Source organism: Podarcis cretensis, assembly GCF_951804945.1.
Source record: "Podarcis cretensis genome assembly, chromosome: 6".
NCBI lineage: Eukaryota > Metazoa > Chordata > Lepidosauria > Squamata > Lacertidae > Podarcis > Podarcis cretensis.
In genome coordinates, this window is record NC_137175.1 from 43,973,024 (window position 1) to 43,980,958 (window position 7,935).

At 43.1% G+C, this 7,935-nt stretch overlaps 1 protein-coding gene across 4 annotated transcripts in view; it reads right to left on the reverse strand.

The window, feature by feature from the left end:
- The window catches only part of SOX13 (SRY-box transcription factor 13), a 61,345-nt gene extending 59,944 nt beyond the window's left edge, over positions 1 to 1,401 (reverse strand). For 3 of the 4 annotated variants that reach the window (XM_079982367.1, XM_079982368.1, XM_079982364.1), the window contains exon 1: positions 1,299 to 1,401. The gene's annotated coding sequence lies outside the window, so the exon portion shown is untranslated. Of the gene's footprint in view, positions 1 to 539; positions 649 to 1,298 lie in introns of those variants that run through there. The other variant, XM_079982366.1, reaches the window with a different exon arrangement.
- Positions 1,402 to 7,935: the final 6,534 nt, after the last annotated feature.

Consider the following 7,935-nt stretch of genomic DNA (forward strand, 5'->3'; position numbering starts at 1 on the left):
ACCTCTGCTGGTGCCTACAACTGTAAGAGCATCACCCTGCCTATCACCCATTGACTATGAAATCATTGTGTTACAGAACCCCACAGACTGGCTGGCGAGACAGTGCCCCTAGTCAGTTATAAATATGCTGTTTTGTTTTGGCCAGGAGATGCGAGGGGGAGAGAGAGAGATAGAAAGCAGGAAATGGGAAGAGGAGAAAGTAGCTCTGATTCTCCTTGAAACGATCCCTCAGTCCTGACCAATATGATTAAGTCAGCTCTACCTAAATGCATATATGGCGAGAAGCAAAATCTTATACGGTCCCTGTCCGCGAACAGAGAAAGCCACACTGAACAGAAAACCATGGGAGACGGTGCAGAAAACCTGATGGTCTGGTTTTATTTCGGGAGGGGGGGGGGGGAGAGGGTGCGCGGGCGCAAATGATACTTTAACCCCTTCCCTTCTGGGGCGTATTAGGGAAGCAGGGGACTCACTGCAAATATTATTTTGAAAGCACTTTTTTTCTGGGGACGGAGATCTTGAATTAATACGCGACTTACTCCCGAGTAACCGCACAGTCGCTCCACTAAAATCCACAGAATTGCTCCCAAACGAGATGTCTTGACGACTGTAAGGAGAGATTCACCCGCCCCCTTTGAGGCGCCGTTTGGTTCTCATGGGGCATTCCTGGACTTGCATTTATGGACTGGAAGAAAGTGATTCATTGATTCCCTGCGTTGGAGTTGTCCCGTCGATTTCAATACATGCGTACACAAACATACCCGCGCGCGCCGGGTGAGTAGCCGGCGCACAGAGCACCCTTTATAAGAGTTTGCAAACAGGGACTGGAACGAGCTTTAAAAGAAATATTTCTTTTTAAAAAAAAAGAAAAAAGAAAACACCACATGCCCTCCCCCGCAAAAAAAAAAGGCCAACCAGGATGCTCCCCTCCAAGATGAATGAAGTTCCCATTTCTTAGACGGAAGGATTTTTTTATTAATCAATGGATTAACTACAATTCCGCGCGAGAAAGAACCCAAGCGGCGCGCGCCTTTGCGCTGCGCTTCTCTCTCTCTCTCTCTCCAAACACCCCAACCAGCTACAAGTTCCCAAAGGCGCCCGCAAAACCTTCCAATCCATTTGGGGTGTAGGGGGAAATCTCCAGAGGCTTCCCTCGCCCACCAGCCTCGGATCGGAGAGAAATGTCATCCCCTCGGGGGTTGCAAGCGGCGTGGGGAGGGTGGGGTGAGGCGGCGGCGGGGGCGAGCGAGCGAGCGAGCGCGGCTGGGCTTCCCCAAGACCCGGCCGGCGGCACTTACTAAGCTGCTTGGCGCTGGCGACTCCGCGCGGCTCCCTCCAGCAGCAGCAAGCGGTTCCTTGTGTCGGGCTCGGGCTGTTGTCTTGCAAACGCCGCCCCGCCCCAGGGGCAGGCCGGACCCGTCCCTCGCTCCCTCCCTCTTCCCTCCCCGTTGTATACAAGAGGCGGCCGGGGCTGTCCGATCGCACGCGGCGGGCGTCGCAAGCTCCACGGGGAGGGGAGGGAGGGAGGGGAGGGGAGGGGAAGTGGGCAGGACGCTCCTCCGGCCACCCATCCGTGCACTTTCCAATGAACATCCTCTCCGGCAGCCCCCGCCCGCCTCCCTCCTCGTGGGGAGATAGGTCAGGGATGCTGCTGCTTTCGCCCTCTTCCTCCTCTGCCCCGACCAGCCTTTCTTTGCTGCGCCGAGCAGGCCTTCCTGGGCTGGCGGTGCGCCACTTGCGTTTCTCTCTCCTTGGCGCGAACTTTCACGCGGGTGCCCGATTTTTATTTCTTTGTTCGTTCTTCAAATTATTTATTTATTCCGCTTCGTTCGTTCATTTATATACTTCAATTCAGTATGTTTATTACAGAATTGTAGAGTTGGAAGGGACCCTGAGGATCATCTAGCTCAACCCCATGCAAAGCCAGGAATATGAAACTGTCCCATACGAGGATCGAACCTGCAACCTTGGCATTATCAGCACGGCACTCTAAGCAGCTGAGCTAGCCATGCAATTTCACTGCTTAGAAAGTTGCGGTCATTTTAATCTGTTTTAGTATTTTATGCCACAGCAGGCGCTGTAACCCTCCAATGGTTGGACTTCATCCCCCAAAGGCGTACGCACCCCTCCATTATATCCTGAGACAGAGAGATTGTCAACAGCAATGTTTTAAAGAACAGTTGTGAATTTTTCTTGGTTTTGTTGTTATTATCTTTTTGCAAACAGCTGTGAGGTGTCTGGTTTTGTTTTTTTTTACAATCAAGCAGTGTGCAAATGTTATTAAATAAAATAAACTATAAATGTATTGATACATTTTAGAAGACATCTGAAGGCAGCCCTGTTTAGGGAAGCTTTTAATGTTTGACAGACTATTGTATTTTAATATTTTGTTGGAAGCTGCGCAGAGTGGCTGGGGAAACCCAGTCACATGGGCAGGGTATAAATAAATTATTATTATTACTATTATTATTATTATTATTATTATTATTACATAGTACAGAACATCCCTCCGTCATGTAAATCGGACATATGCGATAGGAGGGAAGGAAAAACAGAATTGGAATCAGCAAGCTCCAAGCCAGCTCAGCTTCAGATTAAACCTCCAAATCTCTAAAACAATTTATGGCAATACTATCTAACTCATTCTAATCTTTTTTGCAGTGAGTGCATAAAGAGCCACTTTATGTGTCACAAAGCTATTAGTGTCACTCAAAAGAAATGGAACTTTTTCTGCCAGTGTGTAACTGCTTCCATGTAAGAACAAAGGTTTCAAAAATTGATCTCTTGGATTCCGTTAAAGTTTGATTGATTGATTTCATAATATTTATATAGTGCTCGATCCACCATGTAGTAGTTAAGTGTCAGACTAGGACCTAGGAGAGCAGAGTTTATTATTATTATTATTATCATTATTATTATTATTATTAAATTAAATCTGTATACTGCCCTTCATCCACATATCTCAGGACAGTTCACAACATTAAAAAAAAAAATACAATATAAAATCACAAAGGTTCAAATCCCCACTAAGCCATGAAGTATACCGGGTGACAGTGAGCCAGTTGCTGCCTGTCTCAGCCTAACCTCCCTCACAGGGTTGTTGTGCAGATGAAGCAAAGATCAGGAGAACCTTGAGCTCCTTGGAGGAAAAGGTGGAATAAAAATTAAGTAAATAAATAATTGGAGGGGGTAACCCCTTCAAAATCATTTAATAAAAGAATAAAACTATTATAAGGAAAAAGAGTTGAAAAAAACTATTTAAAACAATAATTAGAAAAACAGATTAAAACACCAATGTTCTATATATCTGGATAGGCTTGCAAGAACAGAAATGTTTGTAGCAGATGGTGAAAAGAGTACAGTGAAGGCTGATGTCAATAGACAAGAGTTTCAAAGTTTGGATGCTGCCACACTAAAATATATGTATTTCTTACAAATGCAGAGGAGTATTAATATGTGTGATTTTGAATTAGGGTCTAGAGAGTTTCTACCTTCTTGGACCAATTGGATAAAGCAAATCTGTTCATGTAGGAGACCCAGCAGTGGTGAAAGGGAGGATGCAAAATTTCAAAATATACTGAGTTATTCCTCATGCTAAGCGGCTGCGGGCCCCTTCCTTTTTCGAACTGGAGCAGCAACACAAGTTAGGCCAGGATGTCCTCTTGTGCAACTTTTGTGGTTAGAGGGGCCTCAGTATCTAAACACAGAGTTGGGGATCTTTTTGGCCTAACTGTAGGAGCTCACACACTTTTTATATTTTAAAATTAAGACAGCAATCCAAAGTATTGTTACTGGAAGCGCCATTAAAATCAGCTGAAAGTAAATATAGTGAGAATCATCATATAAATATCAATGTGACTGTGGTTCTTGAAACCCCAATAATAAGTTGGAACTTCATATGATTTTATGATTTTCCCAAGCGTTTAATTGTTAGGAGTTCAAGGGTGCCAGGTTCCCCTAAATTCCTGGCTCCAGTAAGTGCTAGAATTTCATCAAGCCTCCTGAACCCCTGGATCTAGCAGGGCTCAAAATATAAGCCAGGACGGCTTCCTGATGAAGTAATTACCTGCGAGATGAGCCATAAAGAAAGCCAAGGAGAAGGGGCTCTGTGCCAGACTGGCTAGGGCCTCTCCTCCAGTTTAGAGTCAGAAGACAAAGCCAGAGTTTGAAGTAGAGTGGAGAGTTGGCTGCAATGTGACCTAAGGAAGAAAAGGTTGCAGGTCAGAAAAGGCAACAAACTGGAAAGAGGGTCAGAGCACAATGACTGATTTCCGTTTGGCTCCAAGGTTGTGACTATGGAAGAAACAAAACTGTTTTAGGGTGCTAATGCTGTGGACCCCTCCATTGTAGGCTCAGTTGGTTAGAGTGTGGTGCCAATAACACCAAGGTTGCAGGTTCGATTCAGCTGCATATTCCTGCTTTGCAAAGGATTGGACTAGGGTCCTTCCAACTCTACAATTCTATGAATCTGTGATTCTATAGGTGCAAATAAGCCAGATATCATAAAGATGCCACATTCTCTGCTCTGACTCATTCCCAAAAGGAAACATAAATCCTAGGTAAACCCCTGGAATCTTGCTTCACTCAGAGATTGTGGTGGCCTGCAACAATATGAATGTATTTGTTTATATTTCTATTTCCCCCTCTTTCTTCGAAAGGAGCCCAGGACAGCAAGAAAACAATTAAAAAATTTAAGCAACTAAACGGAATTCCAATCCAGATGTACAGTAGACTGTACAGAATTTGTAGTAGTATGTATTTTGACATCTGTAAATGTGACTCAGTGGGGCTTATATCTGAGTAAATAAAGTGGAATGGAATGGTTTATGACTAAAAAGTGTGACTTTTCATTTTGTTCTCTCTTTTTACATCAGCTGAACACAAACTGCCCTTAACAAAAGAGAACATACCGTGTAGAAATTAGAGCATTACAGTATTGGGGGCAAGGATGGCTGCCTGACCTTAAGGCCATTGCATAGGAACAGTTTTAGCAAGAGACTGCAAAACTGGAATTCATTAACAAAATAGCTTTTCTTGGAATTGGGTGGAGTTATAAGAATGGTGTGTTACAAAAGGCAAGTGCCTCTTATTTGTTTAAAATTCATGCTCCAGTGTTTAAGCAAACATTTCCATTGTATGCATGGTTAGCTCTCCAGGTATCAGCTCCCTTTAGCACTCCTGTTCCTTTCAGTTCACACCTTGTCCTCTTGATTTAGACGCCAGTGCACTTCAGATCAGTGTAGAAAGTATGGATTTCCTCAGTGCACCCTGCACTTGATGTAACAGGTTATTGCCTGGGGAAACCTATGTGAAACAATAAGCCAGTTCTTTAAAAGTGGCAAAAAATATTCTGGTTTTCTGCTACTATAGACCAAAATAAATCCTAGAAAACATCTGTGGGAATTATTTCTTCATTTTCACAAGCAATTTAGGGCACCACAGCCTTCCGACATGTGTATTTAGTTTAGACCCAAACCCTATTTATTTTGTTTTGTCATGGTGCATTAAATGAATCTGGAGGTCCTCCAAGGAAATATAGATAGTAAATAGGTCTTTTTTAAAACAACAACAACAGGCATTTTGCTTTAAAACTCAGCAGAGATGCCAAGGCTAAAGCTGTTTAAGATGAACTGCTTCCTGACACTTGGCCATGGCACTTTGGGAGCAGGGGATAGCAAATGAATGCTTTTTGGTAGCACAGATGTAACAGTTTCCTTTTTAAGGTGTCTCAAATGAGAAAGTCTACCAATATCTAATGCTAGCAAGTTTTGTGCAGTGTCCACACATTGTTTTCATCAAAATGCCAACCTGTATTTTACTCTATTTAATCCAAATTTCCTTTTTTTCTGAAGAAAATCAAGTAAGTTAAACAACTATATCGTGTTGCCAATAACCCATTTGTGATACCCATTTAGAATATTAAGCCCCTGTCTGGAAGCACCCTTTATCACATTCACTGAATGTGGGACAAGTCATTACTGTGTTGGTCCTTTTTCTGCTTGGGTGAAAGCGACATAAGAAATAAAAATTGTTACTCTCTTAGCTCCTCTTTTTCAATCTGGAAGGAGGGGAGAATAACCTCGACAGGCTAGTCATCCCAAAGAGTCCCATTCCCAAAGCAGTTTGATTTGCCATTAGGGTTTGCACCATAGAGATGTAGGCACAGAGCGATTTCCCCCCATCAATGTCACGGTCATGCCATTTGAACGGCAGCTTTCAATTTGGTACTGAAATTTCAGGCCTGTGAATAACTGACATCTTTTCTTAGTGCTATATGTTAGACTGCATTGTTACAATTTTAAACTTGAAAATACAAGTCTGATCTACACAGGTACCTTTTTTTCTATACCGTGACTTGGGGAAGGGAATAACGAACAAGTGTGTATCTTCCTTAGCTTCTGAAAATGAAAATATCCTTAGAAGCTGGAAATGCCATTTCTTTAGTAAGATAGTTACAGTAAGATAGAATGGGACCCAATGTCTTTTTATTTAGGAGGCAAGATAAGGGCACATCCAGGGAACCGGATCATATCAGATTTGTTTCTGGAGATTATAATTCCCTGCCTCAGATCACAAATTTGTTCAGCTCATAATACTCATATTATGAACCGAGTGCTGTTTGCCCCATAAGTTATTTTCTGGCTTGGAACATACAACAAGAAACTGCACATACATACTCAGAATTCCGACTGACCAGGATGCTTTGTGATCATGTGAAATTTTTTAAAATACAGCTTTTTTACTCCCCACCAAACTTTAGATTGGTGTGAAACTACTGGCACATGTGCTCCGTGGGTACATGTTGAGAAGTTATTTAACATTAACTTGTTACTTTTGAGGGAACTCATTGATGGTTGCGCAATATGTATCCAGAGCATCTGACCAGACAGATTTCTTGGGTGTGTACGTCCTCTGTTGTTTTAAAGATCTTGTTTTAATTGTGCTGTTTTCACAATACTTTTTGGTTGCATGTTTTAAATATGGTCTATTTTACAATGACATTTAACCAGTTTTTATAATTTGTAAACAGCTTATAATCCTATTTTGGCACTGAACACTATATTCTGTCATTAAAATACTTTGGGTCAATCAGTTACCTTCATAGTTTCTTCCAAACATTTTATAGGGATGATCTCTAAACCCCTTTTTCTTTTCCCCAGGTGCATTTGTAGCGGGGTGGGAATAGTTGAATTTCCAGGCATCTCTCTGCCTCGACTGGTGTGGTAAGGAGGGTGCAGAGCAGGTGTGAAGCCAGACTACAGTTCACAGGGCAAAACGATAAGGCACATGGCACCATCAGCATGTATACACCAACACTACAAGCCAAAAGAGCTTGTAAAGCAGATGAGGTTTCCCCAAGAATTCTTGGAGAACATTCATAATACTGAGCCAGTTCAGAATCTGGCTGTGAGAGCTGTTCCTGTGCTTCTAGAGCAAGGGTAGGCAACCTAAGGCGCGTGGGCCAGATGTGGCCCAATCGCCTTCTCAATCCGGCCTGTGGACCGTCCGGGAATCAGTGTGTTTTTACATGAATACAATGTGTCCTTTTATTTAAAATGCACCTCTGGGCTATCTGTGGGGCCTCCCTGGTGTTTTTACATGAGTAGAATGTGTGCTTTTATTTAAAATGCATCTCTGGGTTATTTGTGGGGCATAGGAATTCGTTCATTTCTCCCCTCAAAAAAAAATATATAGTCCAGCCCACCACACGGTCGGAGGGACGGTGGACCGGCCCACGCCTGAAAAAGGTTGCTGACCCCTGTTCTAGAGAGATGCTGGAACATTCATTGTCCGAAGCACCCTAGGAACACACAGTGTCCTTTCCACCATCCTTACCCACGGGCAGGTAGCTCCAAAGAGTGCACAGCTCCCAAGTGTATCAATCTGCTGTTTGTGAACCAGTAGCATGGGGGAAGCATGCATTCAAATGTGCAT